Source organism: Vipera berus (assembly GCF_964194415.1).
Source record: "Vipera berus genome assembly, chromosome: 1".
Lineage (NCBI taxonomy): Eukaryota > Metazoa > Chordata > Lepidosauria > Squamata > Viperidae > Vipera > Vipera berus.
Genome location: NC_138202.1, coordinates 176,839,919 through 176,852,351, shown reverse-complemented (window position 1 = coordinate 176,852,351; position 12,433 = coordinate 176,839,919). Strand labels below are relative to the sequence as shown.

Here is a 12,433-nt window from a genome sequence, read left to right as displayed (position 1 = left end):
TTCCACCTCCAAGCTGTATAAACTTGAAAGCTTAGTGGATATAAGCATATCCTGATGTGTATTTGTGTAATGAGGGAAATGTGGCCTAAGGAGATCAACACCCTATATCAAGGTGTGCATAATTATTAGGCAGCTTCTTTTCCTCAGGCAAAATGGGGCAAAAAAAAGTCTTTCAGAGGGATGCAGCACTCTTGAAATTGATAAGATATCGAGGCATGATTACAGAACCATCAAATGTTTTGTTGCAAATAGTCAACAGAGTTGCAAGAAACATGTTGAGAAAAAAAGACGCACATTAACTGCCAGATTTGAGAAGAATCAAACGTGAAGCTACCAGGAACCCATTATCCTCCAGTGCTGTCATATTCCAGAACTGCAACCTACCTGGAGTGCCCAGACGTACAAGCTGTTCACCATTGAACAAGACACATAAGTTGAAATGGCAAAGACAGCCAAGAAATATCTGATTTTTCAAAGCTTTTTATGGATGAGATGAGAGTGATTCTTGACGCTCCAGATGGATGGGCCTGTGGCTGGATCAGTAACAGGAACAGAGCTCTATTTTGACTCAGATGCCAAAATAGCATGGGCTGGTATTATTAAAGATGAGCTAGTTGGGCCTTTTTGAGTTGGACTCAAAATCAACAAATCAAACCTACTGCCAGCCGTCCTTCCAGTTCATTTTCTAGCGGTTTCTCAAACCATGCCCATATCATCCTAAGAAAATCAGACTATTTTGATATATTTAAGGGTAGTTTTCAATTTGAATAAAAAAAACCCAAAATATCTGAGCATTTTGCTAACAAATATAAGTACAATTTTTCAATTCAGGAGGGGGCATAAATGTGAAATTGAAGGACTATTGATGTGTTGGAATTTTTCCTTCATTGGGGACCAAGTAAGTAGCTTTTATTTTTATGAAATTTTCATAAATTTCACAGATGAAATCAATCATAATAATACGTGTATCAGACTTTTTCTACAAGCTCTGTCCTATATTTTATATAACTGGTGCAAACTATTGAAAAACAAGCAATAATCTTCATCATTAGATTTGCAAATGTATTATAGCTGGGCAATGGAAATACTGTATATTGTAAAAACAATATGACTGAAATAACATTCAACAATGTCAAATCTCATTGATCACTTTTAACACACTCTCAGTATATACTATCTCTAATGTGTTTGTCACAATAAAAATAACCCCAATATAAAATATTTTTAATATAATATTCACCAAAGATGGCAAAATTCCCTTTTTTAAAGAAAGGGCTAGACTCTAAATAAAAATGCTTAGCCCCTTTAAAACTTGTATTAGAATCTAGAAAATGGAAACAATATTTACATCTTTAAACATTATACTATCTAACTTGACAATGATGAAAATTAAGTCTTTCACAAATCACTGGCCATATGCCAGACACAAGCATATCTTTGAAGCAGGAAGTCGGAAAAGGCGGATTTCCTACAAGAGGTTAACTTATAAAGGATAACTCTCTCAAAAAAGCCATAATGTGGTTTTGAGGTGAAAATTTGCCTAGTTCAGATTGTATTAGCAAGGGTTTCTCCTTTTTTATCCATCTTGCCCCCGAAATGTTGCATAATTTATATAAAAATATAATTTTGTTATTTTTAAAATTACATGTTCAACTTATTCTATTTTGTTTACTCTTATTTTTTCTAAAAAGACATCAAAGAACATCTTATAGTCAATTCCATCCACATCATTTGTCAGAGAAGTTATAGAACTTTTCTATACTACACATAATCTTAGCCAAAGAGGCAAAAAGAAAAGTTTAAAACTCTCTAGTAATACACAGGAATTTGTTACTGAGAATTCCTTGATACCCACCAATCTCTTGCATAAACTCACTCACTTTTTTCAAATGGAAAATGAAATATGGCAAAGTGAAATATAATTATATATTACATATAAAAAGTTAAGAGCGTTGTGGCCCAGTCTTTTCTTTGGAAATGTGCATAATTGTCCAAAAAGAGGAGAGGGAACACAAGTTGTCTTTAATTTGACAACTACATCCAGATAAATTCTGACAAAAAATGTTACTGTACAATCAGCAAAGCAAATAAAATTAAGAATTCAGCTTTCCTGCATTGCATACTATCAGCTTAATAGTGCTACGTATATTCAAACTGAGGCACAGCCTAGGCAAACACTGTTATTTAATTATCATTTACCGTATATACTTGAGTATAAGCCGAATTTTTCAGCCCACTTTTTGGGCTGAAAAATTCCACTTCGGCTTATACTCCAGTCAACAAAAAAAACTTACCGAGGACTTGTGCGCGGCCGAGGCTTTGGTGCTTCCGGGATCGCGCGCACCTCTCCCAAGCCACCGCCGTCCGAGACCTGCCGAAGTTTGGGGAGGTTTGGGGAGGTGCGCGCGCACCTCCCCAAACCTCCCCAAACGGCAGGTCTCCGTTCCTCCGCGCCCTGCCTGCCTGCTTCTTTCCGCAGCGGAAAGAAGCAGGCAGGCAGGGCGCGGAGGAACGGAGACCTGCCGAAGTTTGGGGAGGTTTGGGCGCCTCCCCAAACCTCCCCAGGTCTCCGTTCCTCCGCACAGACCTGCCGACGTTTGGGGAGGTTTGGGCGCCTCCCCAAACCTCCCCAAATGTCGCGCAGACCTGCCGACGTTTGGGGAGGCGCCCAAACCTTCCCAAACGTCGGCAGGTCTGCGCGGAGGAACGGAGACCTGGGAAGGTTTGGGGAGGCGCCCAAACCTTCCCAAACGTCGGCAGGTCTGCGCGGAGGAACGGAGACCTGGGAAGGTTTGGGGAGGCGCCCAAACCTCCCCAAACGTCGGCAGGTCTGCGCGGAGGAACGGAGACCTGGGGAGGTTTGGGGAGGTGCCCAAACCTCCCCAAACATCGGCAGGAGGAACGGAGACCTGGGGAGGTTTGGGGAGGCGCCCAAACCTCCCCAAACGTCGGCAGGTCTGCGCGGAGGAACGGAGACCTGGGGAGGTTTGGGGAGGCGCCCAAACCTCCCCAAACGTCGGCAGGTCTGCGCGGAGGAACGGAGACCTGGGGAGATTTGGGGAGGCGCCCAAACCTCCCCAAACGTCGGCAGGTCTGCGCGGAGGAACGGAGACCTGGGGAGGTTTGGGGAGGCGCCCAAACCTCCCCAAACGTCGGCAGGAGGAACGGAGACCTGCCGACGTTTGGGGAGGTTTGGGGAGGCGCCCAAACCTCCCCAAACGTCGGCAGGTCTGTGCGGAGGAACGGAGACCTGGGGAGGTGCCCAAACCTCCCCAAACGTCGGCAGGAGGAACGGAGACCTACCGACGTTTGGGGAGGTTTGGGGAGGCGCCCAAACCTCCCCAAACGTCGGCAGGTCTGCGCGGAGGAACGGAGACCTGGGGAGGTTTGGGGAGGCGCCCAAACCTCCCCAAACGTCGGCAGGAGGAACGGAGACCTGCCGACGTTTGGGGAGGTTTGGGGAGGCGCCCAAACCTCCCCAAACGTCGGCAGGTCTGCGCGGAGGAACGGAGACCTGGGGAGGTTTGGGGAGGTGCCCAAACCTCCCCAAACGTCGGCAGGAGGAACGGAGACCTGGGGACGTTTGGGGAGGCGCCCAAACCTCCCCAAACGTCGGCAGGTCTGCGCGGAGGAACGGAGACCTGGGGAGGTTTGGGGAGGCGCCCAAACCTCCCCAAACGTCGGCAGGTCTGCGCGGAGGAACGGAGACCTGGGGAGGTTTGGGGAGGCGCCCAAACCTCCCCAAACGTCGGCAGGTCTGCGCGGAGGAACGGAGACCTGGGGAGGCGCCCAAACCTCCCCAAACGTCGGCAGGAGGAACGGAGACCTGCCGACGTTTGGGGAGGTTTGGGGAGGCGCCCAAACCTCCCCAAACGTCGGCAGGTCTGTGCGGAGGAACGGAGACCTGGGGAGGTTTGGGGAGGTGCCCAAACCTCCCCAAACGTCGGCAGGAGGAACGGAGACCTGCCGACGTTTGGGGAGGTTTGGGGAGGCGCCCAAACCTCCCCAAACGTCGGCAGGTCTGCGCGGAGGAACGGAGACCTGGGGAGGTTTGGGGAGGTGCCCAAACCTCCCCAAACGTCGGCAGGAGGAACGAAGACCTGCCGACGTTTGGGGAGGTTTGGGGAGGCGCCCAAACCTCCCCAAACGTCGGCAGGTCTGCGCGGAGGAACGGAGACCTGGGGAGGTTTGGGGAGGCGCCCAAACCTCCCCAAACGTCGGCAGGAGGAACGGAGACCTGCCGATGTTTGGGGAGGTTTGGGGAGGCGCCCAAACCTCCCCAAACGTCGGCAGGTCTGCGCGGAGGAACGGAGACCTGCCGACGTTTGGGGAGGTTTGGGGAGGCGCCCAAACCTCCCCAAACGTCGGCAGGTCTGCGCGGAGGAACGGAGACCTGCCGACGTTTGGGGAGGTTTGGGGAGGTGCGCGCGCACCTCCCCAAACTTCGGCAGGTCTCCGGACGGCGGCGGCTTGGGAGAGGTGCGCGCGATCCTGGAAGCACCGAAGCCTCGGCCGCGCGCAAGTCCTCGGTAAGCTCCGGGCGGTCACTTGCTTCGCGTCTCCTGAGGGAAGGGGGGGCGACTGGAGCGGACGTGTTTCCTCGCCTGCTGGGCGCCGCGATTTGCCCGGGGAACGCGCGGGCCCCGAATGGCAGCGTGGAGCGAGGAAGCGGACAGCCAGGGCTTCCCCGAGAGCCGCGGCCACACAGGGTATTCCTGTGTATTCAGGCTTGCAAAATGGCGGATCGAGCCTCTGCTGGCGGCAGAGGCTTGCAGAGCGCGGAGGCTTGCAGAACGGCGGATCGGCTTATACTCGAGTCAACAACTTTTCCCAGTTTTTGGGGGTGAAATTGGGGGTCTCGGCTTATACTCGAGTCGGCTTATACTCAAGTATATACGGTACTGCTCTAAATGCTACTAGAACGGGCTACGCTACAATGATAAAAAAAACTAAGTTTTTGAAAGCACAAATGCACAGGCAATAATACATAACTGAAACTACTGACAATCCGAACTTCCCCCCAAGATGATGTACTGAGCAGTGGAGGGATTTGTTTCTCCTGCCAACTAACAGTTGATTTTGCCATCTAAGCACATTCTTTGGCAGCCAAGTACCTATATCTGAATGGGAGCAGCTAGGAACAACCCTCAGATGACCATGGACCCTCCTGGGAAAAGGAATCTTGAGGATTGCATTTCCCGGTAGGAGCAGTCCGAAAATCAGGTCTCCATCTTTCCGCTGTTCAGCCTTTTTAAGCCCAACCGGGTTTTTTACTGCATAGTTTGAATTTTCTTTTTTATCCTGGTTTTTTTTTCCTTTAAGGCTAATTGACTGGTTGAAGGCTGATTTACTTTAACCCCTTGCTGGATTTTAACGTGAATTCTTTAACGTTTTTTCACGTTCACTGCGCTGTTCCAAATTACTTTAGCTTTCTCCATACGGACGTCGACAGAGATTTCCTGGGTAATGAAAGTGACTTGTTTGGATTTTCATTCGCATTGGATTTTTACTACAGGAATTTTGCATTTTTTTAACTTTTAAAAAGCTCTGGTCTTAATTTTATAATGCTTCATACAAATTTTCTCTTTTTTCTCCATCTTTCTTTATTGTGAGAAATATCATCTCAACTTTCTCTGTGGCTACTTTGTTACAGTATATCTAACTCCCCTCTCTGTGAAATGAATCGTTTATATTTGGTTGTGAATGGGTTATAAAAAAAAATGCAAACAATGTACCAACTTAAAATTGTCTCGGAAGCCTTTCAAAAAAGAACACTACAAGTTCGTATCAAAAACTTTGGAAAAAGGTTTGATAATATAATAAGAGCTGTCAATCAACTTAAAGACGATATCCAAATACGAGCAAGTGTAGCCAAAGCAAACTCGCAACTGGATGCTTTGGAATCTAAATTGCTGTTGGCAGATTTGGAGGAGAAGGAACTTTGGAAACTGCAGGTTTGTTGGAGAAGGCTGAAGAGGATATGGATTTTACATATTTGGAGCTAACAGAATCGATTAGTGATGAACTGGACTTTCCTACGATTCATGGTGACCAAGGAATGGACTTACTATATTAAACTGAAAAACAATTTGGCCTGGACCTTTTGGGGGAAATGGATCAACAACAGAGATTTATGTTTTTGGGGAATTAGACAGAACTGTTGGGAAAGCTAGCAAACAAAATCTTAAGGAAAAGTTTTATTATTAAGAAACAAATGAGGGTGTTTGATCCCAGATGGATCAGGATAATGATAATGGTGATTTACGATAAGCCATTGTAGACTTTTTATGACTTAAATACAATAATAGATTGTTAACAGAGGGCTTTGAAGTTTAACTTTGCTGCTGGTTCACCTTTTAACTACTATGCCTTTATATTTATATAATAAATAGATGACAGGTCAAATTGGTTTGCAAATAAAGGCTGTTGTTGTTGTTAGCTGTGAAGTTGTGTCCGACCCATCGCGACCCCATGGACAATGTTCTTCCAGGCCTTCCTGTCCTCTACCATCTTCTGGAGTCCATTTAAGCTCACGCCTACTGCTTCAGTGACTCCATCCAGCCACCTCATTCTCTGTCGTCCCTTTCTTCTATTGCCCTCGATCTTTCCCAGCATTAGGCTCTTCTCCAGTGAGTCCTTCCTTCTCATTAGGTGGCCAAAGTATTTGAGTTTCAACTTCAGGATCTGGCCTTCTAAACAGCAGTCAGGGTTGATCTCCTCTAGGACTGACCGGTTTCATCGCCTTGCAGTCCAAGTCTTCTCCAGCACCATAGTTCAAAGGCCTCAATTCTTTGGCGCTCAGCCTTTCTTATGGTCCAACTTTCACAGCCATACACTGCAACTGGGAAGACCATAGCCTTGACTATACGCACTTTTGCTGACAGGGTGATGTCCCTGCTTTTTAGTGTGCTGTCTAGATTTGCCATGGCTTTCCTTCCGAGGAGCAAGCATCTTTTAACAAGAGGCTCTTTAGTTCTTCTTCACTTTCTGCCATTAGAGTGGTATTATCTGCATATCTTAGGTTGCTGATATTTCTTCTGGCAATCTAAATTCCAACTTTTGATTCATCTAGCTCTGGCTTTCTCATGATGTGCTCTGCATATAAGTTAAATAGGCAGGGCGACAGTATACAGCCTTGCCGGACTCCTTTTCCAATTTTGAACCAATCAGTGGTTCCATGTCCAGTTCTCACTGTTGCTTCTTGACCCGCATATAGGTTTCTCAAGAGACAAATAAGATGGTCTGGTACTCCCATCTCTTTAAGAACTTGCCACAGTTTGTTGTGATCCACACAATCAAAGGCTTTAGCACAGTCAATGAAGCAGATGTTTTTCTGGAACTCCCTAGTTTCTCCCATGATCCAACGTATATTGGCAATTTGATCTCTAGTTCCTCTGCCTCTTCGAAATCCTGCCTGTACTTCTGGTAGTTCTCGATCCACATACTGCTGGAGTCTAGCTTGTAGGATTTTAAGCATAACTTTACTAGCATGTGAAATGAGTGCAATAGTCCGATAGTTTGAACATTCTTTGGCACTGCCTTTCTTTGGAATTGGAATGTAAACTGATTTTTTCCAATCCTGTGGCCACTGTTGAGTTTTCCAAATTTGCTGGCAAATTGAGCGTAACACTTTTACTGCATTGTTTTTTAAGATTTTGAATAGCTCAGCCGGAATACTGTCACCTCCACTAGCTTTGTTGTTGCTCAGTTTTTCTAAGATTCACTTCACTTCACATTCTAGGATGTCTGGCTCGAGGTCAGTGACCACCTTATCGTGGTTATCAGGGACGTTAAGCTCGTTCTTGTATAGTTGTTCTGTGTAATTTTGCCACCTCTTCTTAATCTGTTAGGTCCCTGCCATTTTGATCCTTTATCATGCCCATTTTTGCATGAAACGTTCCCTTCATCTCTCCAGTTTTCCTGAAGAGATCTCTAGTCCTCCCTATTCTAGTTTTCTTCTATTTCTTTGCACTGTTCATTTAAGAAGGCATTCTTATCTCTTCTAGATATTCTCTGGAATTCTGCATTCAATTGGGCGTATCTTTCTTTTTCTCCCTTGCCTTTCGCTTCCCTCCTTTCTTCAGCTATTTGCAAAGCTTCCTCAGACAGCCGTTTTGCTTTCTTGCATTTCTTTTTCTTTGGGATGGTTTTAGTTGCTACCTCTTGTACAATGTTGCGAACCTCCATCCATAGTTCTTCAGGCACTCTGTCTATCAGATCTAATTCCTTAAATCTATTTGTTACCTCTACTGTATATTCAACAGAGATATGATTTAATTCATACCTGGGTGGCCTAGTGCTTTTCCCTACTTTCTTCATAAGCCTAAACTTTGCAAGGAGAAGCTCATGGTCTGAGCCACAGTCAGCTCCTGGTCTTGTTTTTACTGACTATATAGAGCTTCTCCATCTTTGGCTGCAGAGCACATAGTCAATCAGATTTCTGTCTTGACGTCTGGTGATGTCCATGTGTAGAGCCATCTCTTGAGTTGTTGGAAAAGAGTGTTTGCTATGACCATCGTATTCTCTTGAAAAAATTCTATCAGCCTGTGCCCTGCTTCATTTTGTACTCCAAGGCCAAACTTGCCTGTTATTCTGGTTATCTTTTGGCTTCCTACTTTAGCATTCCAATCCTCCATGATGATAAGGACATCATTTTTTGGTGTTAGTTCTATAAGGTGCTGTAAGGCTTCATAGAACTGGTCAATTTCATCCTCTTCAGCACCGGTGGTTGGGGCATAGACTTGGATTACTGTGATATTGAATGGTTTGCCTTGGATTCGAACTGAGATCATTCTGTCATTTTGGGGATTGTATCCCAGTATTGCTTTTCCTACTCTTTTATTGACTATGAAGGATACTCCATTTTTTCTGAGGGATTCTTGTATACCTGATGATCATCTGAATTAAATTCACCCATTCCTGTCCATTTTAGTTTGCTGATTCCTAAGATGTCGATGTTCAATCTTGTCATCTCTTGTTTGACCATGTCCAGCTTGCCTTGATTCATGGATCTTACATTCCAGGTTCCTATGCAGAAAAAATCTTTACAGCATCAGACTTTCCTTTCACCACCAGATACATCCACAGCTGAACGTCCTTTCAGCTTTGGCCCAGTCGCTTCATTCTTTCTGGCACTACTAGTACTAACCCTCTGCTCTTCCCCAGTACCATACTGGATGCCTTCCGATCTAGGGGCTCATCTTCCAGCGTCATATCATTTTGCCTTTTGGTACTGTCCATAGGATTTTCATGGCAAAGATACTGGAGTGGGTTGCCATTTCCTTCTCCAGCGGATCACGTTTTGTCAGAACTCTCTGCTATGACCTGTCCGTCTTGGGTGGCCCTGCACGGCATAGCTCATAGCTGCATTGAATTACGCAAGCCCCTTCGCCACGACAAGGCAGTAATCCATGAAGGGGGCAAATAAAGATAGAAGTTTATAAATTTTGCGCCTGCTTCTCAAGTGGGGGGGGGAGAAACTAATATTGTTCCAATATATTTATCAGTAGTCAACCAGGAGGGGATTCTATGTGTGCGTTTTGTCTTTGTACCTTTTTTCTTTTCTAATGCTTTGTCTTTGTCTTATTTTTGTAAATTTGGGTGTGTGTGTGTGTGTGTGTTTGTATTTTACCTTAGTTTTCTAAATAAAATAAAAATGTATTCAAGGAAAATACCAACAAACTGTAGAAAACATTAGGTTATTTGAAGTTAATGCAAGTTATGAAATATTTGCAAGTTCTTGTTGGTATTAATTTTTACCAATTTTACTGGTATTAATTTTATGAACAAAAAAAAATAATTATTTAAATGTATTCCAAAAAGAATCAATTTCTAACAATTATTCATATTTTTCTTTTTGTACAACAATCATTTATACAGATAGATGCCAAACTTGATCATGCTGTTTCCAATGAAAAAAGTTTCATGAATATTGAGTTACTTAAAAACAGTGTAACAGCACTCAGAAAATGTTAAGACTGAGTTACACTGATCCTGAAATCTGGATCCACATTAGAAGTAGCACAGTGATGATAAATCTTTTGACTCGGTGTGTCAAAAATTCAGAAAATGCCTGACCTGACTCTGCTGGCATGTCATACTTTCTCTTTCTCTCTCTCCCTCTCTCACACACACAGAGGGAGGGAGGGGTAATACATTATTTAAATTTATTATTTAATACATACATACATACTTATAAATGCAGTCCAGTGAGAGCTGGGCTGCAAAGATTGTGACTGACCTAAGACCGGAGCCAGGGCCAAACTGGGAGCAGCAGTTAGCCCCAGTAACACCCAAAGATCGGGACATGTACATGACCCCACATAATGGCATTAACCAGTATGCATGGAGCTAGTTTCACAGCGGTGGATAACATGAAAGCATGAACTAAATGAACTGGCAATTTCAGGCATCCAAACTACTCTGTGATTACACTGTATATTTCCTGGCTTCCAAACACATAGATATGAACTTAATAGATATTTTTCTAAATGCCTATCCCAAGGCAGCTCTGGGCCGTGTGAGGTCTAGAAACTTCAGAAAATGCCCTTGGGTAACCTTGCAGCTTCTGAAAAGAGTGGGAAAGCACATCTCATTCTCATGTACTTTGGGGAGACTCTAGGTACCTGACGTCTTGCGCAATTTCCAGACTCCAGAGGCCTTGTGTGTCACCAAAATCAATATGGAGTGTCACCTATGACGCATGTGTCATACGTCCATCCCTGAACTAGGGATTGCCTCAATTTAAAATCTATGATCCACACAGGATGTTCATAGCTTTTGTAAGCAGTATTTAAATCATGAGTGAATGCACATTGTAATTTTGAGTAAGTTTCTGTCAATATGCAGAATGTTTATATGCATTCAAAATAATCACATCTATTTTCACCTGGTACAAGCGGTGAGCAATTAGTTTCCTGCAACCTGCTGTCCAATAAAAAAAATATTTACACATTTGTCAAGCATGACAAACTACAGCATAAGTTAAGAGTTTTCTACATGGAAGGAACCTCTATGAAATTTCTAGGGCAACACAATTTCAGGCATTCTGCTCCTCACTTCAGTGAAAAGTATCTTTTCTTTTAATTTTTTTACAATGTAGAATCATTCACGTCAGAAATATACCTTCTGCTTGGGTGCAGAATTTAGACACAATTATTTACATGTAAAATTTGCACCAAATCAAGAAAATTGTTGATTCACTGTTAATGTATTACTGTACTGATTGCTAAAATGCCCTTTCCATTCCAGGACATCGTTGTATCTCTGTCGCTATGGTGCCATTGCCCCTACAGCTTTCCTCCCTGATCCAGTGGTGTTATTTGTTAGTTAATTATGTATGCTTAGCAGTGCATGTGAACAAAAATGGACCAGAACATTTATTCAACAGTTTTTGAGAAAGGCTTCTATGCTTAATAATTAGAGTCCTCTTGCTCCACCTCCAAGCCCAGCAGCAAGAGAGTATTATTCCTTCAATCGTATTCATTTGTGACAATCTGCCATTATTACTTCCCCTGCCCTGAAAACTAACACTACAAATTTTTTTAATTTGAACAGTTCAAAAGACTGGATTGAAAGAATATCCTTCCTATACCTAGCACCGTGACCTTGAACGATAGGCCCACCGTTCACTGACAATCAACCAAAAAGGAAACCTGCAAGCATGCATGACCTCTATGATGTGTTTGTATTATTTCACTGATTCAAGGTGATAGCTAAAACTCATAACCAGTAACCAGTAATAAAAAACCACCCCAGGTACTAAAAATAGCAATTATCTGTTGTGACATTTCCAAGTATTTTTCTGTTAGTATTACGTAATTATGAATATCTACCCCATGTTTATATAGTTTAACTAATATTTTTTGTTATTCTCCCCATATCATCTATGCCTTCAAAAAGAAAAACAGAAAAACCACGTTGTCCATTTATTCCATTTGTTATGCCCTAATAATTCTGCAAGCCAACAGTCTCCATGTCTAAACAGGTCAAGGCAGTTTTCAGGAATGTGCTATAGAGCTTCCAAATACCTGGTCACTTTAGGATTGGGCTGTGACTTTACAACTATCATGGGATTGTCTCAAACTGCTTATTAACCCTTAAGAGTGTAAAATAAACTCCTGTCCTATTGTTTTATGCAGAGTATGGAACTATGAGATCTATAAGAAACAATATTCTAATTTAAATTGCCACTGTTCTCCACAGGGATTGTGGTAAAGTAATTAAACTAATCTTCCAACAGATACTTAATCATAAATGTGGTTAGTATTAAAATTTTGTTCTCTTCAGAACGGTGGAATGTTAAAGCTAGCAAGAAACTAAATGAAAGGAAACAAATTAAACTTATGAAAACCCATATTGTTCTAGGACCAATAAAACACAAATGAAAACATCTTATGGCTTATTTCTCTACCATATTAGCAAATCTTTCCCA

At 43.5% G+C, this 12,433-nt stretch overlaps 1 protein-coding gene across 5 annotated transcripts in view; it reads right to left on the bottom strand.

Annotated features, from left to right (window-relative positions):
- Positions 1 to 12,433, bottom strand: part of ABI2 (abl interactor 2) — a 58,445-nt gene that overhangs the window by 27,383 nt on the left and 18,629 nt on the right. The gene's annotated exons all lie outside the window — the stretch shown is intronic.